Raw genomic sequence first — 24,588 nt, 5'->3', positions numbered from 1 at the left:
CACAACACAATGAATGCACAGTGGCTTTGAGAGGCGTGAGACCATTCTTGGGAGCACAGCTGCTCAAGACAGTACTTTTAGTTAATAATACCCAACTACTGTGATGACAGTAGTCATGTCATATTCATATATATATATATATATATATATATATATATATATATATATATATATATATATATATATATATATATATATATATATATATATATATATATATATATATATATATTTATTTATTTATTTTTTATTTTTTTGATACGTATACTAGACTTGGTAAATGTGTTTCCATTATGGACATTTTTTCTGATCGGTTGAAATGTTTATTAAAATGTATGGACTTGATGGAATGTATGGAAGTTTATTTGAAGACAAAATGCATATGGGTTACAATACAATACATATGGGGTTTATAAATACTTAAAAAAGGGTTCTCAACCATAAAACTGTTACTAAACTAAAATACCAAAAAAATAAATAAATAACAATTTCCATTAAACTTTTGTCCCTGAACAATAAAATAACAAACGTAATCAAAAAAATAATAATAATCCAAAATAATATTTTGAATTTAAAACCTTCACATTACAGTATTATGTAAAGTAGTTTAAAGTAAAGTAAAAAAATCTGTTAAACTTAAAATAAATAAATAAATGGAAAAAGCTGAAAATCCTGGTCATTTTAAGAGCTTTATAAATCCGTCTGGATGCGAAAGAGGGCGTATGGACACCCTGGTTTATATGTAGAGTATAGATTACGTTTAATTTTAATTTAGCTTGCAAACTCTTGTAAGCACTTGTAGAGAAAGGAACAGCACAGAGCTGTCAGCGTACAGTGTGCCCACAGACTTCTTTCTCTCAGTGCAGAAACAACATCAATGAAAAACAGATCTTTCTTACTTCTTGTACTTGGGGCACCACCTGAGGTGCGACCCCTGGCACTTGAGTCTTGAAGGGTCTAGTAGGTCTGTCGACAGGACCACCAGCAGTGAGCATGAGCACATCGTCCCCGAGGCAACAGTTCCCACAGCAACCAGCTCTCTGTGATTAATGGCTGTATGAAATTACGTATGTTTAGTTATACACTTTGTCCCGGACCCCCTAGCCGTACCCCTCACACACCCCAGCAGAGCTTCTGCCCTACCTCAGAGAAAAGCTATGAATTACTTTCTGAAGGATAAAGTAGTGTAAATATACTACGGGATTTAAGGTGAACACTAACTAATGACAGGTTTTATAAGGTACTCTGGCAAATATTGAGATAGCGCTGGATAACCGTTGGGACTATACAAGTTTGATAAATGAGATACCTTTATTTGCATTTGCACAGAAGTTAGAAGCCAAAAAGCCTGCTGACCCTCTTTTGAGAGATGGCGAGTCTCGGTTTGAGGTAAACCGAGCTCTTCTCGCCTCATTTAAAGCGAATTTGTCTTTATTTACCCAAACTGTGGTACTTGAACATGACCATGTTTTGATTTGTAACTGTTCGTGGTTTGGAACTGCAGAGGCTTGTTCAAGATTCAACTGTACACAGAGCCATTGCTTTAGGGTATTGACTTAGATTAATACTCGACACTGTGAATGTATGTACTGGCATCAGAACGCTAAAACTGGGCTGATGGGTGAGTTTAGATAAGATTTAAGAAAATCCCAGCTACAGAAAGAATCTGGTGTTTTGGACAAAGCTTTAGAGTATTCGGTTCATTGTTACACAATATACCAACAAAGGTTGATTGGAAAAACGTGCCCATGGCAACATTTCTGCAGAATGATTTCTATTATTTGCTTCTTCTTATACATTTTGCTACAATTTCAAAGTTAAATGTCTAGTGAGCTTTAGTGGTACTAAAAGCTTGTTCAGTTTTATCCAAAACAGATGACCACAAATCTGGAAACGCTTTACTTCAGAGGTTGTTGTTTGTGTTGTGGCAGTTCAAAAATGAAATGACCAAGTGACGGGGTGCTGAAAAGTTACTGCTCTAGCACTTATGATGATAACAAACCAGATATACACTAAACCTAAATGATAATGTATTAACAAAAGCAGTTTAGTTTTTGAGCAAACATGCTATATTTCCTACTTTCTATTATGACTTGGGTTTCATAGGACTTGATTGCAAGTGCAGTGCTTTACCACATGAGCTATGGAACAAGTTTAGTAGATTAGAAAATATGTATTCAGTGCTTCCCACAGGTTTGAAATATACTTGTGGTGGTAGCCGGATTGAAACATCACATGTGCACTCACTGACAGGTAAAGACTGCTCTCTCTCTCTCTCTCTCTCTCTCTCTCTAAAGTTGCTTTATTGGCTTGATATTTACAGTATTGCTAAAGCATTATGCATTATATATATATATGTATAAAGTATGTAATATATTAGCATCATTAGATTAATAAAATATACAGCAAATGAGAAATAAATATCAGATAAAAATTAATAAAAAATTCATTATTGCTAAAAATTATGATAATTGGTTAAGTAAAACCGGAATCCCAGACATTTTAGGACATTCAGAAAATATGGTCGGACACATTTTGGCAGAAAGGGCATGTCTCTGTAGAGCACATAAGATTGTCTGTGTGAGTGACAGATTGCGTACACAGAAACAGCAGTAGGAAACGTGCAGAGCGAGAGAAGGTTTCCCACTGGTTAATTGATCGAGTTCATTTCACTGTGGTGAGCCCTGATAAATAACCAAGCGGATCTCACAAAAAAACGTAACTATATTAGAGCTGAAGATCTTTGCCCGAACCTGACAGGACCCGATGGGACCCAACAGTTTCAGGTGGGTTCGTGATTAATTTCTAGCATTTTAGACAGGGTCGGGCTGGGCTTGGGCTTGTGCAGTAAATGAACAGTCATGTGATGCATGAGAAAGTAATCAAATCATTTGTTACAACATTAAAATCCATCCCTGCGAAGATGAACCAAATGATGAAAGAGAACTTTGACTGCGGTAAGGTCAGCCACCTGTTCAATAGCAATGGTCATTCTAGAGCAAGATGACAGGGAAGATGGCGAGGTCACTCTATACATTGAAACTACTGTCATGGAAAATGAAATGAATGTTCTTGGCTGGTGGAAGATGAACAAACAATCCTACTCAAAACTTGCAAAATCAGCCAGATCAGTTCTATGCATCTTGACCTGTAGCAGCAGCAGTGATTTGAATTCACTGCTGCATTTGAATAATGTCGGGCTATAAACAGGTTTGGGCTTTTAAAAAGCTGTTAATCAAAATGTACTTGTCGGGCTCAGGCCGAATTCTTTCGAGCTCTGACCCTATCGGGCCTAACTTTTATGGGCCGATTATAGCTCTAAACTATATTACATTCTAGGGCTGGGCGATTTGGCTTAAAATCAAGATCTAGAAGTTTATTTATTTATGTTTTGCCCTCTTTGCGCCACCCACCCTCATCAATGCTATCAAGCCGACCAATCACAGAGCTTGTGCTATATGTCGTTGCGACGTGTAGTAACATTTTGTGAGAGGTCCGCGTCGGCATCCGCGGTCCACACGCGGTAGGGAAAGTAGTTGAAAAAAATTGTCCTGGAATATTAGATCGATTATAGGTTTTGAATGTCAATTTCACTTACTTTTCGATTAATCTACCAGCCCTATTACATACTGAAAAATAGTAAATGCGTACGAATTCATCTGATTTAATTTGTATAGGGCAAGATTTTTTAAAGGAGGTGTGCCGCCAAACCCCATCCCTAAAGTTACCCTTCACTGGGAGATGAACAAATGGTACTAAAATGTACAAATTAGTTAATACAAACTATCCACTAAATTAAAAAGTTACAAATTGCCATAAGATTGCATGGATTATTCACAAATTCATTTATTTATTTACTTACTTTTTTTCTGAGAGAGGGAAAGTCCACCAGGTCACCTGAGTTAACCAGACCTGATCCCACTTAATCCAGGATTTTAGAAGTGTGTGAAAAAAGGCTGAGTTGTGGTCAGAAAGTGCATCTGCCCCCTGACCTTCATGAACACCGTGCTGTGAGAAAGTAACGGGGGGAAATCCAGAGATGTGGTAATGAGTTTGCCATTTACTGTACTATACATACACAACATGTGGTGCAGATCTGGATGTGAGACTTTTAGACATGTAGAATTTTCTTATATAGGAATTTTTTCTTGGAAAACCACACGAAATTTCACATACACAAGCACATTGACTCAATATACTCAGATTAACATAGAAAAAAATATCAACATACCAGTAAAAGCCAATGAAGTTAGAGGTATTTTACTGTTTCCTCGTTTCTGCCCATGCATGCGTTCAACTCATTAACCAAAGATGAAAATTTAAAATCAATAACAGATCCATTTTTTATAAGCACATTTACTTCCTTTATTGATCAAGGTTTATTATCATTACACTTTAATTCCAGGAAAATGGTTTAATCCTGGAGTGTAGTATTGGAATTTAAATTAATGAATCATGTTCTGAATAACTCTAAAATATTTATTCTGCTGTAAAATATTCATTCAGCTATTATGTTCTGCTTACTGTGCATATTATGCTATACTGCATTTGAGTCATTTATTCATTCGTTTTCATGAGTCTTTTAAGGGCCAATTCTATTAATATCTCAGTGTTGATTTATTTGCATTTTTACAAAGTAAACAATTAGCTTCTTGCTTGCTTTAAAAATGTCTCATGTTTATGTTCTTCTCTCTGTATGTACAGATAAAAATGAAATTTCTGTTTAAGTGGATATCTTTGACCCATCAAAATATACCCAAATTCTGGTTAATATAATTATTCTATACAGCAAGTTATTTTGGTAACACTTTAGTTTAGATCACAATCCACGAAATCAGCAAACCATTAAATAACACTAGCTTAACCAATTATTGGTAGTTAGAAAGGTAGTAGTTGGGATTAGGTTTTTGGTAGGATTAGGGATGTAGAATTAGATCATACTTTATAACTGCTAATGAATAGTTAATATCTTAATAATATGCAGATAATAAGCCAGTAGTTAATAGCAAGAAAAGGGACCTGAACCAAAGTGTTACCGGTACTTCTTTTAAACAAAAGAATTTTCAACTTAACTAACATTAACCACCAATAAGCTATGCATTTGTTATGTAGAATAACCATTAATTTTGCTAAAAGTTTAGTAGACAAAACAGCTGTTTATTAGCTTTTTTGCTGTTTACCAAAACATATTAAAAAAAGTAGTTGACTTTGAAATGTACATTAAGTAAAATTAATAAATGATTTAATGTTTTTGTTAGCTATTGTAGTTAACAGAGAGAACCTTATTGTAAAAAAGTACCCGTTTTGTGTCCATAAATATTTACATAAATAAGGCCTCATGTATTTATTATTTAATGTTAAGGTTAATTTTAAGAAATTAAATTGACTTGTACATTTTTACAAATTTAGGTGGATTGAACATAAAACAATTATTGCAGAGTTCAGATGGCATGATTTTCAAAGTAATCGTGTCTCAGATGTTTTCACACTGCATGACAATATAGTGTTTCGTGGCTGCTTTGTTTACACTGCAAGATGGATCGGTGACAGGGGGTTTCACACTGCAGGACTTTAGAATAGGAAGAATCACCGACCACTTTGTATCAGTCCACAAACTACGTCTCTCACAACCAAACACACGCAAGAACTGACATGGAAACAACGCAATGTCATGTAGTATATCTTTTGTTATTAACTATATAATGAGAAAGAAGCCTTTAGTGGGGTTGAAAATGTACTTATTTGCTCACCTGACCTTTGAAAGGAGTTTGGAATTTCTTTTTCGACCCTGTTGGTCAGGCATGTCAAACAAACACCGGTGCTCCAGCCAAATTTCCATTAGTTTTTCCTCCATTTAGTCCAAGTAGACTGAAAAGAAGCACTTTTAATTTCTCCCCTATCCTCCTGCTGGCCTGCAGGTACCCATACTAGTTGATGCTTTTCTCTCATTGGCTATAGGTAATCGCCCATGTTATTTTCAATCAGAACTATTTTACACGGCATGATTAATTGATATTTTAATCCAGATATTTAGCATGTCAAAAATCTCACGGGTGTCGACGACTCATCTGCGATTTTCTCAGACCGTGTCTTTGGTAGTCCATACTGTGTGATTGTTATTCATGTGAATGAGCACAGATTAGCCTGTGATTTCAGGCATTTGTCTGCGATTTCTCAAAACCTGTCGGCGAGTTAAAATTAGGGCTAAAATCATGTAGTCTGACTCAAGAATTGTGTTATTTCAGCTCATTTTTAAACAAGTAGTTTAAACAAACAGCAAATGTCATTTTTTGAGCGAATGTAACAACATATTTAAAACAATCTTATTATTCATCTATATGTGTATAATTTAGCCAGTAGTTTTTATTATAGTTCATTGAAGCTTCCAACGTGCCTTCTATTTCCACAGTAACTTTCCCAACAGCGTTCTAAATATACAGCATGTTGTTTGATAAAATGAAGAAATGTGAGAAGGAATCTGAAGTGGGGGTGATTTCTTTTGCGCGAGCGTGACCACTTAGGTATATTATTGTTTTTCATTAAAACGTGGAAAGGCAAACAAACCAAGACCAGTACTTTTTTGCTGATAAGGAAATTGAGGTTTAAATCACTTAAAACTGTTTGTGTTATGATATGATACTCCAAGGTACTATTTCTAGCTGGAAATGAAATTGTGAAGAGGTCATTCTCAGCTGCTGATTATTGTTTTTTTAAAGACCACCATGTATTGCTTGCTTTAAAAAAAGAGCAGTGGGTAGTCAAGTCATAGGCTATTATATTATATTATATTATATTATATTATATTATATTATATTATATTATATTATTTTATATTATATTATATTATATTATATTATATTATATTATATTATATTATATTATATTATATTATATTATATTATATTATATTATATTATATTTCAAATTTATAAATTTGGTATATTTCAAAATATACCAAAAATGTTTAGTCAAACATTCCACAATTTTTCAGCCATTATTTACAAATATATTTAAAAGTATTTAAAATACATTTACCCAACTATTTAATTTCTGTTGTCTAAGTAAATAATGTAACATGGGAAAAATCTTTATTTTTATTATTATTATTATTATTATTATTTAATATTTAATTATAGTATAACTATTAATATTTATTTTAGATCTTCATCCATCTGTATTGTAATGTTGCAAATATATTTTCTTAATGCTGAAATGCATTTTATTTTATCTTTTTTATTTTATTTTATTTTATTTTATTTTATATTTTATTTTATTTTATGAGAAGGCAAGAGCAGTCTAGTTTCCTTATGGGTCTCTCTCTCTCTCTCTCTCTCTCTCTCTCTCTCTCTCTCTCTCTCTCTCTCTCTCTCTCTTTTTTTTCTTTTTTGAAAAAAGAAGCTGCCAATCTCTGGGTACCCACTTCAGTTCATCTCAGGATGTGTCAGTGATTCTTTTGCAGATCTATTCACTGAGGGTCCATATGTCATGTTGTCTGATGGACTGGGCTCTGGCTCAGGATAAAAGGCATGTTTTTGGATGATCAGTCTTTATTTATTTCCTCCTGTGTGTGAAGGCTGGAGGGAGTCCAGCAGCATGAGAGCATGTCTAACTGTAAGCTCAGCTTTAAAAATCCCTTCCAGCTTTTGTAAGGTACAGTTTGATATGTGTAGCAGATTACAACACAACAAAAAACATTATTTTTAACTTCTGCAGATGGGATGTGGTGGATATGTTTGGGTGATGATTTTGAGTGTGGACTTGCGTGTAAATTGCAATGGTAAATCCAAAGTGATTCAAACACTTCAATGTTTTGGGTTCAGTGTAGGATAAATTGAAAGGACTGCACAAATGTCTCTTGTCTTCTGAAATAAAATCTGGTTTAATGAGAGACTCTCACAAGGAAAGTGAATAGGGCCTATCGATTAACCTAATTTTGAAAATTGCCTTCTGACATTATCTGTGATATATCCAAATGTATTATTCATATCCAAAATACAAATTGGTAAAATATACCACAAATATACCCCAAAATAACTACTTTCAAAGAAATGTTGCTTCAGGAATTTAAATGTCAGTTGCTGCACAAAGGTTAGGCTACAAAACAACAGCAATTGACTAAAACTAAAGCAAGTTACAAAGTGAAGCTTAATCTGTTAGCCCAATTTTTGAAAGGTGTTTAATAACATAATCAGTGTAGGCAAATAAGTTGGGTCAGTGGTTAGCACTTTCGCCTCACAGCAAGAAGGTTGCTGGTTCAAGTCCCGGCTTGGTCAGTTGGCAATTCTGTGTGGAGTTTACATGTTCTCCCCGTGTTTGCATGGGTTTCCTCAGGGTGCTCAGGTTTTCCCCAGAGTCCAAAGACAGGTGAAGGTACAATACAGGTTAATTGAATAAACTAAATTGGCCATGGTATATGAGTGTGAATGAGTGTGTATGGATGTTTCCCAGAACTGGGTTGCAGCTGGAAGGGAATCCACTGTGTAAAACATATGCTTGATAAGTTGGTGGTTCATTCCATTGTGGTGACCCCTGATGAATAAAGGGACTAAGCCAAAGGAAAACGAATGAATGAATAACCATTATAAAACTGTATAAATTTAATTCTGAAATAAAATAAAGTAAAATAAAATACACTAAAATAAGAATGAAAAAAACTAAATTGAACTGTGTAAAACTGTCTTAATTTAAGATAAAACTGAACTAAACTTTACTCAATTGAACTTAACTGTTTAAAATTGTCTAAATTTAAAAATGAACTAATCTAAACTGAACTGAACTGATTACTAAATTTAAAACTTAATCAAAGTAAACTAAACCAAACTGAACTTAATGAAATTGTGTACATTTAAAATTGAACTAAACCCATTTTTAAACTAAATGTAAAAATGAATATAAAATAAAATGACAAAAACAAAAATCTATAATATTTTAAAATATAAAATATTAATATAAAATATTAAATAAAATATTTAATATTATTATCCTTTATCATAATATTAAAACGAAATAGTAAAACCATTTAAAAAAAGATCATACTAAATGTTAGATATAATAAACAAATCATGTTTATACTGCAAATGACTATGTTAAAACAAACAAATAATCTGAATAGAAAAAACCCCAACAGCATCCCTTTAGGAAATGATCTCTACAGTAGCTGATGCTCCCAGATAATCTCTTTTCGGTGTGGTCAAGATCAGTGGAGATGTTTAGTAATCGAGGGCACAGCTGCAATTTAAGCATCTGATAAGAATCGCCACGTCTGACGCTTTTCACAGCTCCGGCTCTGATCTCTCTTTCCCTGCGGCCTCACCGTAACCGTTTATTTATCTGAGAAAGTGAGCTCTGTTTCCACAGGATAGACCTGGCTGAGATACAGTATCTGGTTTCTATAGTGATGGGTGGGAAACAGAGAGATCGCAGAGCCTGGAAAACAAACACGGCGAGGACTAAAAAAGAAGAGCGGAGTAAGAATGGTAACAGTGGCCGTGTTTGCAGCTTTTCATGGCACTGGTTTGTCGGAAATTGCACCTCTGCTTATTTTTCTTGGCCACCGTAAGTGGACACACATAAAGATATATCGCTCTTATGGAGATTTATTAGCTTAGCCTAGTGCATCAAGAAACACCAAGTAATTCAAGTGCATACATCATTTTTGATCTTTGTTAATAATAATGATAATAATAATCATAAATATTAATAATAATATTTAATGTTATTATTATCATTATTATTTACATTAAAATGGTCTTTGTGAATGACCCTTGTGAAAAAGATATACGTTCATGACATGTTTATAATGTAAATGATAAACTTTAAAATTAAATATTTAAATTATTGAAAGCATTACACTACTACAATTTGATATCTGTATATTTAAAATTACAATTGTTTACACCAAAATGTTTTTTTTTTGCTTGTGATCCAGACATGTAACTGCAGTTTAATTGCAATTAAATGAGAAATGAATGTTTAAAGTTCAGCCGTTATAATATAAACTCATGACCCACTTTGACCCACTTACATTAAGTTAGACTCAAATAATTACTTACATGTCTTATATTTTCTTTGACGCCATTTTAATGTTACTAAAAGAATGGACTGTACTATAATAAATTTGTAATCAAATTGGCGGCATGGTGGCTCAGTGGTACAAATAACAGTGGCTCAGCACTGTCATCTCAGAGGAAGATGGTCACATGTTCGCGTCCCGCTGAGCCAGTTGGCATTTCTGTATGGAGTTTTCATGTTCTCCTTGTGTTTGCATGTGTTTTCTCTGGGTGCTCCTTCAAAAGATATGATCTATAACGCAGCAGGCACACAACATCTTAAGACATTAATATTAGGTTAGATTTAGGTTGTGACATCAGGTGACCAAAATCCATGTCTAGTCAGCGTCTAAGGATAACATTATTTTACATTACATAAGTTATATTGATATTTGGTTGATTTTAGGTTGTGTTGGAAAGTGAACAAAATCCAGTGTCTGATATATGTCATGGTGGTAGCATCCACACAACATCAAGGTGTAACATGATTAGACATGGACGTCGGCTTGGCGGTGGTTTCTGACGTCAACTCGATTTTCATTTCCAAACAAAATACAACGCTGTGTAAAACATATTCTGAAAAGGGACCAAGCAGAAGGAAAATGAATGAATCAATGAATTTAATCAAATCAGCTGTCTTGATGAAGGTCCAGTTTAGCACATTTGAAATACATCAACATTTAATGTCAGTTAATACACTTAAGATGAAACAGTAATTAAAATAATTCTACTTCTTTATAACAAAAGAAACTATAAAAAAAATCAGCTTAATGTGAATCACTCAATTAACAATTAACAAGGTCATGTTACCCCTAGTTCATTAGAAAGAAAATAAAGAAAGTAGACTTACATATCCATTTATTAATTACCCACATAAGGGTTATCAAACAATTAACAAATAAATGACCACTTTGGTAGCACGTAAACACAATAATCACAAGGCTTTCATATCAGGTGCAAATGCGCAATAGTCTCAAGGCATTTGGGGGTCATGCCCCACTCTTAGATAATGTGCAAATATGCAATACATTAAGACTCCAAGTTCATTAAATAGTGACTCAAAACAGTGACATAACTCAGCTCCTCAAACAGAGCCAGAAAGACACCCTTAATACACAACCATCAATATCTAGGCATAAAACATTTAAAAGACATTATTCATGGCAAACCTTTTCAAACATCAAAGACTACCCCTTGCAATACACACAGTAATACTTTAACAAATAAACAGGATGCAACAAACATGTATCTCAATCACTGATCACATACTTCGGCACAGCTACAATAACTGCTACTCAGAGTTGGCACCTTAAGGTATCCCCAACTGTACATCATAAAACTGTACATTTTAATACGCATGAATACATGCATCACCCTGCTAAAAACATCATAGAACATGATTATTTGGTCCTAACTTTATCTATCCTGCACCATTACACGGTAAAAAATAAATCTTAAAATTTACGGGAAAAAAACAGCAGCTGCGCTTGCCAGTATTTTACCGTAAAAACTACGGTACAAACCGTAAAAGTAACTTCTCATTTTTACAGTAAACTAGCGTATTTCATTAATTTTGAATTACCAACATCTACACATCTTTTTTTTACACACATAGACACGTTAACATATGCAGGTGGTGATGAGAAAGTTACATAATGAAGCGATGCTCATCACAAATAACTTTTCCCACAAGCAGAAAAGTGTTTCAGTGTATAGAAGGTGCTCAGTGTCATTCAGACAGCTACTAAACACCAGTATGGTAACACTGATAAAATTAAAGTTATGAAATAAACATTGATTATCAACATTAGATGTATTAAGGAAACACTGTTAACCAAGTTATGGATTTTTACTGTAGCATTTTTACAGTTTTTTTACCGGTAAAATCACAGCCATTTTCGACAGTATCCCTTAAGTATTAGAAAGTTTACAGCCATTACAGTCAGTTTTAAAACCACTCGTTAATACACTTAAGTGGCCTTTTATTTGCAAGTAGAGTTCATGTATCTATTTAAAGCATTTTATGAATTAAAATATAAAGTACACTACAAATATGCATTCTGTGCAGCCATGTACACTACTTGTTTGCACTCCAGGTACACTCCTAAGTTATAATGCCCAAGAATGAGTAGAACATGATTTGTAATCTTGTGTTAGCAGCAATGATTATACTTGACACTGATGTTACATTAGACTGAAAAAAATCCCAGACTAACTGTGGATCTACCGTGCGGTAAATCTGAAGTGACGTTATCTCATCTCTCCCTTGCTTATCTACATTACAAAGGACTAACACAGCTTACCTATAGAGATATCGGTGTTTACCTTTGACCTCACTCATGTCTGACTTAATGAAGTAATAGTCACGTTTCTTGATTCAGTTTATTGAGTCTAAGATTGTTTGTTTTTGCGAAGCAAGTCAAAAAAAAAATTGGTGTTCCTGAATCGCAATCACCACAGCTTTCATTCTAGGTAGATCGCATTGCTTAAGGCTACCTTTTTTCCCTCAGTGGTGTCTATTCAGGAGACATTAAAATCTCATTAAGCCTTGTGGTGCAGTAATTAACATTTAATGACAGTTACAGTGTCACCGCCTGCACCTTCTGCTGTTATCAGCGAGAGCTCTTTACATTCGCCACTCGCCAGACAATAAAACCTGCACCTGCCTCACAGTTTGCTTGTGCTAATGGTTCTCAGCAGGTGGACAGAATGTGTTTTGTATTTTTAAGTTTGACAACAGGTGGAAAGTTTTCTCTCTCTCTCTCTCTCTCTCTCTCTCTCTCTCTCTCTCTCTCTCTGTCTTTGTGTGTGTGTGTGTGTGTGTGTGTGTGTGTGTGTGTGTGTGTGTGTGTGTGTGTCTGTGTGTGTGTGTGTGTGTGTGTGTGTGTGTGTGTGTGTGTGTGTGTGTGTGTGTGTGTGTGCCTCTCTCTGTCTGTCTTTCAGCTCTTTGTAAGTTATTATAAGGATTTCAAGGTAACAGAGCAAGTGGTTTTCCTCCATATATACTGTGATGCCAGATGGAGCTGGGACAGTATAATGGGCATTTTATTGTGGTAATTATGGTTATGGAACCTGTACAGAAACAATAACTAAATTCAATCATTGTCTGAAGTCATTTAAGCAGAACAAACCAGCTGATGAAATATGTTTAAATTTCTGACTTTCACCATTGTTATTGTTGGATAAGCTAATTTCCCCCGAAAGAAAGTAATTACGATCACTGTGGCATTTGCCAGGCTCCTAATTTTCCCTTTTTAACTGGAGTTTCAAACCCTTGGAAACTTCAGATAATGATATTTAATTGTGGTATGTCATTGTGCTGTGGCACTGATAAGGGTTGGAGCAGGTTGCAGAGCACATTGTTTATCATTTAGTGAAAATTACCCTTGTTAGGCTGAGAAAAGAAGTGATAAACGTGATTTAATAGCTTTGTGATTTGGTTTGACCATCTGTCTTGTGGAAGATCTCTTGAGGAAGCATGTGGCCGGTGGCCATTGAGGTGCTTTCTTCACACGCAATTAGCCATTCTGAAGGCTCATGCTGTGCGTCTGATGACTTTAACATGGTGAAAAAGGCTGATTACACCACAATGGACTTTTCAAGAAAGCCGCTAAGTGATTCTGGAGTCGCAGGGAGAGAGTGGCGTCATCCAAAAAATGGCGTAGGAGTGAGGACAACGGTTAGAAAAAGAACAATAAACATGTCATAGCAGGATGAATCGGTAACCTGGGCTGTAGATTTACAGTTTTGGGGGCTTCCTGTCGGCTCGCCGCTCATACTGAGAGAGACTGTGTGCAGAACATGTGGCGGAGAGAAAAAAAAAAACCCAGGCTGCTGTTGATGAAGGTTTGGACTGTCGCCCACTCGCGAGTTTAGTAGCACGTCTGAGAACAATGGAAATGGATGGAAGACAAGTTAGTCTCTTTTTATTTGTACTCTGGCTGTGATATGGTTCTACCGTCCTGAGCAATTAATCTAAACCTTGGCGGGTGTGTTTATGTGTGGTTATTTTAGTAAATGAAAACCAAACCAAAGACTAAAAAAACTGGTGAAAAAACTAAACTTTAACTGAAGGAAAAAATAATATTAATTTACAATGAATGGAAAACTAAGCGAATCCAATAACAGTACTTTAAATAATCATTTGAAAAAATGAACAATAATTTTTGGAATTCATAAGCACTAATTCTATGGTGAAAAATGCTATGTTTACACTGTTGTCAAAACATACTAATATTTACACATTATATTCAATTCAAGTGTTTTTGTATAGCGCTTTTCACAATAATTATTGCTTAAAAAGCAGCTTTACAAAAGTGCACATTCTTGCATTGCAATTAAAATCAGAAAAGGTTATAAGTTGCCATTACTTTATTAGTTACTAATAACTTTAATTTAACTAATAACTGATTACTAATAACTTTAACAGTTAAAGTTACAGAATTATATATAAACATAGTAAACCTTTTATCTTTGCCATGATGACAGTAAATATTATTTTAGTAGATATTTTTTAGATACTTCTGTACAGCTTAAACTGACATTAAAATGCTTAAGTATGTTAATAAGGTTAACTAAGCAGGTTATAATTAGACAAGTTATTGTATAACGATGGTTTGTTCTGTAGACTATTGGAAAAAAAATATATAGCTTAAAGTGGCTAATAATTTTGAACTTTAAATGTTTATTAAAAAATAAAAAATGTTTTTATTTTAGCAGAAATAAAACAAATAAGACATTATAAGACATATTATAAGACATACTGTGAAAATTTTCTTACTTTGTTAAACATCATTTAGGAAATATTTAAAAAAGAAAAAAAGTTAAAAGGGGGGCTTATAATTCTTACTTCAACTGTAGTATATAGGTAATGTCTATCTGTTGATGCTCAATGATGTGTTGGTACCACATGGTGGCAAAAGCACATACCAGGATGAAAAAAAATCACATGGTGAACCACATCATTTAAAATGAAGATGATAGTCTGAATTCTTCATCTTGGTTTTGGATTTGGTGTTTGAGGGCAGCACGGTGACGCTGTGGGTAGCACAATTGCCTCACAGCAAGAAGGTAGCTGCTTTTAAACTACGGCTGGATCAGTTGGCATTTCTGTGTGGAATTTGCATGTTCTCCTCGTGTTCGCGTGGGTTTTCTTTGGGTGCTCCAGTTTCCCCTACAAGTTCAAAAACATGTGGTATAGGTGAATTGGGTAGGCTAGATTGTCTGTAATGTATGTGTGTAAATGAGTGTGTATAAATGTTTCCCAGTGATGGGTTGCAACTGAAGGGGCATCTTCAGCGTAAACATATGCTGGATAAGTTGGCGGTTTATTCTGTTGTGGCGACCTCAGGTTAATAAAGGGACTAAGCCAAAAGAAAATTAATGAAAGAATTAATTTGAGGTTTGATCAAAAAAAATATTTTATTTTTATCACTTAGGCCGTACTCACACTAGGTACAGTTGCCTCAAACCTTGCCAAAGCACGCTTGTCCCCCCTCCCGTCTCCCCCGATGGCCCGCGCTCACACCACAAACGGGCTTCGGCATGCTTACGTCATCGCTGCTGCGCTGTTCAGTGAGAAGCGCTCTTTTACTCAGCAGCACAGTGGAGATTTCTCTAGTTATATCATTTTAGTAGTTTGATATGCCGTCAAATACTTCGCCCAACAGATCCGCCACTTTTGGCGCTCATAAACAATCATGCTGCATGCTGCAAGCTCTCGTGCTGCAGGAATGAGGAGGTCTGCTGAAGCCGCGCAGCTGTCGTGCAGTGATGAGTTCTCGTCTTTAATAAACTACGGCAGTTTGTGTTCACTGAACAGTAAGATTGATTAATAAATCCATATGAAACAGCCCCTTAAAAGTCACGTCTCGCTTTCAGTTTCAGGCTTTGGCACGTTTTGCACTCATACACAAGTTTACCGTTCCAAAGCCCAAGTGAACCGCGCTCAGGCACACCTCTTCCAACCGGGTCAAGGCCGGCCAAGTGAACCGTGCTTGAGCCCGATTCAGCGCACTCACACTTCTCAAACGATCCGGGAAACAGGCCTGGGCACGGTACGGATGGCATAGTGTGAGTAGGCCCTAAGAGGATTGCACTGGGGTTAATGTAAACTGTGCAAACACTAAACTCTGCTTTGGTCAACGCTGTACATGTTTTGTTTTCTGTGTTAAACTAGAATTACTAGAATTAGAATTAAACTAGAGATGTGTTTCCAAAATAAAACTAAACTAAAACTATTGTTAAAACGAAATAACAGTAAATAAAAAAATAATAACATGTAAAAGTTATAAAAAGTGCATGCTCGTTACATTTAATAGAACATTTTACTTTGATTTACCCTGATCAAATGAAGGTGAAAATTAAATGAAGAAAAACCATCAAAATAAAATATTTTCCAGTTAACACAGATGAATGAACTCTTCAAAAGCATGATAGAAAATAAGCAAATTTTTATATGGCTACAAATGGCTTAAAGGGATAGTTAGCCCCCTCAAAAATTAAAGTTGTCTAATCATTTATTTAGGCCCAATGCCAATTCTGTTTTTGTACCTCTACCACTTTCCCTTGGCCCTTGAAACAGAATGTGAAGGGGAAGGACTTCTAAATTTAGCCCTATGAAAAGGGACACCACTACACCTGCACACGTCATCATATGTCATCGCAATCTTTTGCTTTATATGAAATCAAAGATGGCAACTACTATAGTTATTCGAGTTGTGTTATTTTTTGTATTTATGTTCAGGAAATCACTGAAGGCATAAATCATGTAATCATAACAATATAATGTGGCAATAAGTTTGTAACTGTACTGTGCATTTACACCGTGGCCATATTCATCTATGTAAACACACAAAAATAACTTTACCGTTATACCAGACACTGTAAAAACTCGTTCCCAGCCACTAGACTCTTCTGACAGGATATTCGAGTGTCATCAAGTGGCAGATATGAAAGTATGTTGTGGGACTCCTCCACAGAAGTTATAATAAGAGCTTATAGATAGAGAAATTTATCGGTTTTCATTTAAGTGTTTTTTGAAACATGATTGTAAAACACGAACGCCATTGTGATCCTGAAAAATCTCTGTTTCGAGGCTATCTAGCCCTTCCGCTTGGCTAAGTAAATATTTTCTTTACTTGTTTAAACTACCTAATTAAAATGAGCTGAAACAACACAATTCTTGAGATTTCATTGGTACAACTTAATTTTTTATGTTCAATCCACATAAATTTGTTAAAAGTATTAAGTTAACTTAATAGATTTGTGTTGGGACAACATGAATGATATGTGTGGAACCCTGCATTTTTTACAGTGTGGGACACCCCTATCCTTTCACATGAACGTGCAAAATGAGGGGTAGGGGTAAGGGGATGTGTAAGAGCTAAGGGGTAGAATTGGGATTGGGCCTTGCTCTTTACTTGTTTCAAACCATGCGTTTCTTTCTTTTGTTGAACACATCATTTGTGACTATTGACTTTCCCAGCATTTTATTTATTATTGTGGAAGTTAATGGTTATATGTTTTCAGCTTAAATATCTTCTTTCATGTTCAGTAGAAGAAACAAACTCCACATGAGGAATAAATAGACAGTAAACTTTCAACTATCACCAGTGATGTAATGTAACTAAATACAAATACTCAAATTACTGTAATTGAGTAGTTTTTCTCAGAAATTGTAAGTTTCTAGGGAGTTTTATAAATGTGTACTTTTACTCTTCCTTGAGTACATTTTTAGTGCTGTATTGGTACTTTTACTCCACTACTTTCCTTCAGTCTGCAGTCACTACTTTATTTTTTCCTGTCTATGGGGATTACAAAAACCAGTCCTGTGATTACTGTCTAATCGCAAATAGAAGGTAAACCGCATAATAATGAACTACCTCAAGACATGGGCGATTTATAATTGCAGTAAACTAGGAGCATTAAAGTGCATTGACTCCGTGATTGTTTAGATGCATGTTACTGATGAGAAGATGAACACAAGCAGACACAAGACGTCAACATGACGTTATTTTGATGTTGTACCCTTCGTCATGGGGATGTTGCACATGAAAATCGGGTAGACATCAGAACTTAACTTCAGGCCGACGTCAATGTTCAACCTAAAATCAACCAAATATCAACGTCTAATAATGTTAAAGCTTGACATTGTGTGGACTTTACCACTATGATGTCTACCAGACGTTGGATTTTGGTTGCCATACCTGACGTATAAATGTCAGAATTTGACATCAGTGTGACATTGGTTTAAGATGTTTGCTCAACGTTGGATTTTGTTCACTTTTTTACACAACCTAAAATCAACCAAATATCAACACCATTTGACGTTGTTGTTGGACATCAATATAATGTTGTCCTTAGACACTGGCCAGACAATAAATTTTGGTCACCTGACATCACAACCTAAATCTAACCTAAAATTAACGTCTTATGACGTCATGTGCCTGCTGGGCAATAACTAAATGCACGACAGAATGTTATATTTACACACATGCACAAATTACATGGAAATCATTAGCTTTTTACAGCATGATACTCACTACTCTTGAGTACATTATGGGGTACTTTTTACTCATATTTTGAGTAATATTTACAACAATTATTTTTTTCTCTACTTACAATACATTTTAAGCAAGTTATGGTACTTTTACTTAAGTGTCACTTTTTCAGTATTCTTTCCATCACTTACCATCACGTTGACAAGGCTGGTTATAGTGCAGAGTTTACATAGCAATATTTGTATTTTGCCTCTTGGTTTGGGGTAAATATCTCCCATGAGACTCCTTCTACTAATTAGCAGCCTGTTAAAACACTTACACAGGTCAATGCACTGAAAGGGCTGAGCCTTGAAACATGTTTGAAGTGCTCCCCCTCTCACTGACTGATAGACAGCGGGGTCATTTCCAGGCAATCTGTTCCGATCGGCCAACAGGCTTCCCATGGACTTTCAAGCCCTTCCTCTTCCCTGATCCACTGCAGTCCCTCCTTGCTCAACTCAAGTCATTTTCATGCTCTATAAATTTTATTGAAAAATCCGCCGCAGTAGAGTTGTGTTCCAATAAAACAGCGTGAACGCTTGTTAACGTTGAGCAAGGTCGGTAAATCGCAGAGGTGACACGCGCTAATGACATCTGCTCCAAAAGGTCTGCTCTTCCCGCCACTCTGGTGTGAATGAGCGAGGTATGTGTGTGGGGGTGTAAATGGAAAAAAAGAGGCTTAAAGTCTTCACACCTGATGTGCTGGCCATATTGTTAAAGCTAATGAGGCTAATAGAAGGAGAAAAGGGCAGATAATCAGTCACATGAAAGATAATCGCACAGAATGGGACATTTTTACATTTCAGGGGCTTCTTAGTAGTGAACGAAGTATTGTACAGTGGTTAATGTAAAATTCAACAAATATAATTAAAGAAAAAAATAGAGATCGATAATGGTGCTCCAATGTTATTTTGCAGTGTTTTGTAACTTTTTGATTTAGTGGCTAATTCATATACATACAACACAGGCTTATTGGGAATATGTGCCAAGGGCTTCATTTTCTGTGTAAAACAGGGTGATATGACGCTGCAAACAACTTCTTTTACTATTGAAGACTTACCTTCATACTGAGGGCTTTTCTGGCATCATCAGTTTGCTCGATAGCTTGTCTTGTAAGGCATCAGACTTGGGACACAGAGTGGGCTGGGGTTCGAGTCTGGTGGAGGATGGTTCCAGAAAGCAGGTTAAACCAACCTAAAAAAACAGACAAACCAAACAAAAAATTGGTAAAAATATATGGTGAGTAAACTTAGCCCAGTAATGTATTTGACATTGTCAAAAATGTGCTCAGCGCCCTCTAGTGAAATGTGAAAACAAAAATGCAAGCAGATGTCATCTCGACAACATCGGCTCATTCTGAAAATATAGCCCTATTTACATTTCTGGAGATCGTGAATTTTGTAGCTAGAGATACAAATGGCTGAATTCCGTTTTTTAAATGAACACTATGGGGTGGTATGATACCAGCTGACCGCTTACCTTCGTATAGACGGCTTTCCGGCTGTTTGTTCAGTTCGTCCAGTTAACTCACCATGTACGTCGGCAAACTTGAGATGCAGAGAGGGGTTGACTACGATGATGGGGTTCTAGTCCAACGAAAAACGAAAGCCAAGAAAAAAAAACAAAAAAACATGTAAATTACAGGGTGAGAATGTGGTAAAACGTGGTAAAAATCAGACGAGGGCTTTTCTTTTTATGAATTGCTATTTAAAATTGTTGGTTGGGTTTAGGGAAGTGGGTGGGTCAATCTGTGCTTTTTAAAATACTATTGGTTGGGTTTAGGGAAGGGGAAAAGTGGATCAGTCAATAATTCAGTCTGTCAAAGAGTCAGTTAAACAGTCAGTCGACATTGGCCTTTGGTGGATTTACGAGAGAACAGCAGGCACGAATGACACTCCAGAGAGTAATTAGAGATCTCAAGCAGCCTATTGTGGGTTTGTAAAAAACAAAAACTGCAAATAAATAAATTTAAAAAAACATTGCTCCTGGGACATATTTGACGGTCTCCAGAAATGCATATAGAGGTACGGTTTAAGAATGAGCCTTGGTTGCATCTCAACCACCTATTTCACAGTTCCCAAAAATGTAACCCTGGGCATGTATCTCCAAAGAGGCTGTAACAACTCATTCATACATTTAATATGATTTACCCATGAAGAAAATAAGTGAGTTTTAAGTAAAGATTTGAATTCTGAGATATTATTAACATAACAGAGTGAGTGTGGTAGAGAATTCCAGAGTTTGGGTGCAATAACACTAAATGATCTGCCCCCCATTGAAGAGAGGCGATACCGAGGGACAGCAAGAAGGTCAGAGTCAGAGGAACATAATAAGCATGATGCAGAGATAAGAGGGAGCTAGGTCATTTAGGGATCTAAATGCGAGGAGGAGAATTTTGAATTTACTGCGGTATGCAACTGGGAGCCAATGGAGATCGTACAAGATTGTGGTTATATGAGCAGAACGTTGGGTATAAGTGAGTATTCTAGCCGCAGAGTTTTGAATACATTGTAATCTGGAGATGAGGCTGGCAGGGAGACCAATGAAAAGGGCATTACAGTAGTCAAAGCGTGAAGAGACAAATGCATGGACAACAGTCTCAGCATCCTTGCTACTGATGAAGGGATGCAGTTGGGCAATGCAACGTAAATGAAAGAATGCAGATTTATTAACATATTTAATATAAGACTAAACGGAGAGTGTGGAGTCGAAGATTACACCTACATTTTTGACAGAAGTAGACGTTTTAATGTGAGAGCCAGCAATCTCACAGGGGTAACTGGTCAGAATATTGCTGGTTAGCGCTGGGGTGCCAAAAAAAATTTATCTCAGTTTTGTCCATGTTGAGTTTCAAAGAACTTGAGTTATACCAATCATTAATGTCCTTCACACAAGCAGAGATTTTATCAATTTGGGTGGATGAAGTAGGTGTATAGACAGAATAAAATTGAATAGTTGAAATTTCTTGTCTTGCAGGAAAATGGTGCTACATAAATAAACAATCATAATTATGAACACAACACTGGATGTTAGAGCTATTTTAAACAAATATAGGCTCATTCTGAAAACATAACCCTATATACGTTTCTGGAGATTGTTAATTATGAAGCCAGATTTACATATGCCTGCAATTTGTCTTTAAAATAAACGATGCGGCGCATTATGCCGTTCCATTTCTCGCTAACCATCTCACCACTTACCTGCATGTGGACAGCTTTTCAACTGATACCAGTTAGTCCGGTAGCTCGCCATGTACATCGGCGGATTTGAGATGCAGACCAGAGTTGACCACGACAATGGAGTTCAAGTTCAGTGAAGAACGATTCCAGAAAGCAGGTAAGACAAAAACAGAAACCAAAAAATAAAATAAACAATTAAATAACAGGGTGAGAATGTGATAAAATCTGAAAATGTGGTAAAACATGACTTTTCTTTTTGTGGAATGCTTTTCAAAACACTGCAGTTGGGTTAAGGGAAGAAGGTGGGTGGGTCAATTAGTGCTTTTCAAAATACTATTGGTCGGGTTTAGGGAAGGGGGAGGATTGGTCTGTTGGTCAGTAAGTCTGTCAACAGTGGCTTCAGGTGGATTTACATGAGAGGAGCAGGCGCAAATTGCACTGGTGAAAGATATTTAAGATCTCAGCGGCCTCTAGGGGATTCGCGAAAACAAAATTGCAAAAATACTAAGCTTCTGGGACGTATTTTGCTCTCTCCTTAAATGTAAATTGGGGTACGTAATCAGAATGAGCCTGGTTTGTTTTAAACCCATACATAGCCAATGTACTGAAGCGTTAATCTGACTATAGATTTATACCCATTACCTAGGACTGACTATACAAGTATTTTACATAAGACAGAGCAGTATTGTGCAAAATACTGTGCAAAAGAGGTATTTTACGGTTTAACAAAGCAAGTAGTGCAACAGGATTTGTGGTATATTCACAGGTAAATGTTGTTTTTTCTTATTGAGTTCTTGTAAGATTGAGTTTAGGTAAAGTGCATATGGGGAGAAGAGTGTTACTACAGGTGGTTTGTCAAGCCCACTCACCTGTGTGAAACTCACTGAAAAATGCTCAATGTTTTTTTTTTTTCTAGAGATATAGAGTGATTGTGAGAAAGTGTCTGGTGTAAAGTTGTAAAATGGTGTCAGATGTACTCAAGGCATTATCGATGGAAAAAACATTACTTTTATCACTAAGCACAAGCAGATGTGATTTTAGAGGATGTAATAACACTTCAACCCTTTACTAAGGAGTGCCAATACCAAAGGTGGTATCCCAGAAGCTATTTCCCGAAAGCCATTTTCAGAAAACGCCTGAGTTATTTGAGTTTTAGGGAACTAGCACTGCTATGCAAATACCACAGCAGGTGGTAAACTGGATGTAGACTGTGGAGAGGAGTTGCTGCCCAAGACAACAGTCGACTTCTCATAGATGGGCTTTCATTTCTTGGGCGTAATCTGTCTTAAACCTTGCGAATCATCCTTAAATCCGGAGGGTGTGGAATCATAACTGATCGGATTCTTCCTTCACAGCCTTTGAGTCACCACTGTTTGTAGGGATGGACTTTCCTTTCTGGAGTGTAAGAGACTCTGTTTCCAAAGTGTTTTGCTGTGGTGTAACAGTTTGGAAAAAAGGATGCTAGGTTTGTGCATGGATAGAGCTTACATTATACGTCAGTAGCTCTTGTTCCAAGTTGACTGTAAATTCAGTTCATATACAAAATCTGAACAACAGAAAACTTGTTTGTGTACAAAGGAGTAATTGACATCTGTTTGCATAAAATAACTAAACCACCATTTACCATTAAAAAAAATTATATATATATATATAAATTTTTGAGAAAATACATTACTAAATGTTATGTGCTATTGCAGAAGGAACAGATAAAGCAGAAACCTTATGTTATGTCAAAGGATGATTGTTTTAAATAATTCAAAATGTTCATAATTTACTTTCATTTCAAATCACATCACCAGATTTGTGTTTCTATCATAGTTTTTCTGTTGATTATTTTTTAAATACATATGTGATCTAGGGGGTGATACGGTGGCTCAGTGGTTAACACTGTCACCTCACAGCAAGATGGTCACTGGTTCGAGTTCCATCTGGGTCAGTTTGCATTTTTGTGTGGAGTTTGCATGTTCTCCCCATGTATGCGTAGGTTTCCCCCACAGTCCAAAGACATGCGCTATAACTGTAGGTAAATTGAAACTAAATTGGCTGTAGTGTATGTCTATGTTTCCCAGTACTGGGTTGCACCTGGAACAGCATCTGCTGAGTAAAACATATGCATTTTATTGCACTGTGGCGACCCATGATGAATAAAGGGACTAAGCCAAAGTAAAATTAATGAATTAATGTGACCTGGGACCACAAAACCTTATGTTACACCTCTATACTTATAGAAATACCTCAAAAACTACATTGAAAGAGTCAAAGATTTTGATTTTTGGTTCATGCCAGAAAATCTCAGCAATGTTAAGTAAAAATCATGTTCCACAAAGACATTTTGTAAAATTATTTTCTTAAAAATATATCAAAATGCATTTGCAATCAATTAGAGATTGGATGATAACTGGTTTCAAGGAATACTGCAAAGATTTTAAAACTACAAAAGTTTCTGTTAATTTGTAAAAAAAAATTCACGTTTTTTTTTTTTTTTTTTGTATGTTTGTTTTTTTAGGACAACAGTATCTCCAGTGTTGTCCAAATGTGTCCAAATATGCTTTTTCAAGTTGTAAAGAAATCAGTGTTTTTGATGAAGACAGCAGAAGTCAATGGTTTGTTTTAATTATTTAGCTGGACATGTTTACTCTTTCTAAAATATTTGAAATGTTTCTCAAAATAACATTTATCGTGTTCAGAAGGGAATAAGTTTTTGTTTTTTTACCCAGGCATTTAAAAATAACTTATTTTAGAGCAGTAATTACAATACCGTGATACAGTGAAACTGTGATATTAGTGTCCAAGGTACTGCAGATATACTGTCAGAATCTT

At 35.7% G+C, this 24,588-nt stretch overlaps 1 protein-coding gene and 1 long non-coding RNA gene across 4 annotated transcripts in view; one reads left to right on the top strand and one right to left on the bottom strand.

Moving 5' to 3' along the window:
* Positions 1-24,588, top strand: part of ntn1a (netrin 1a) — a 123,069-nt gene that overhangs the window by 25,138 nt on the left and 73,343 nt on the right. The gene's annotated exons all lie outside the window — the stretch shown is intronic.
* On the bottom strand, positions 346-22,033 carry LOC137490207 (uncharacterized). 2 transcript variants are annotated; one of them, XR_012407940.1, is made up of 4 exons: positions 21,790-21,862; positions 20,069-20,175; positions 19,650-19,783; positions 346-1,053 (listed from the first exon to the last, which is right to left on the bottom strand). It is a non-coding gene; the product is annotated as an uncharacterized lncRNA (long non-coding RNA). The 2 variants fall into 2 exon arrangements; XR_011009589.2 differs by lacking the exon at positions 346-1,053 and adding an exon at positions 17,233-19,318 and having other exon boundaries at positions 21,790-22,033.

This window comes from Danio rerio, chromosome 6 (genome assembly GCF_049306965.1).
Source record: "Danio rerio strain Tuebingen ecotype United States chromosome 6, GRCz12tu, whole genome shotgun sequence".
Taxonomy (NCBI): domain Eukaryota; kingdom Metazoa; phylum Chordata; class Actinopteri; order Cypriniformes; family Danionidae; genus Danio; species Danio rerio.
The sequence above is the reverse complement of the archived record's forward strand: the minus strand, read 5'-3'. Positions and strand labels throughout refer to the sequence as shown.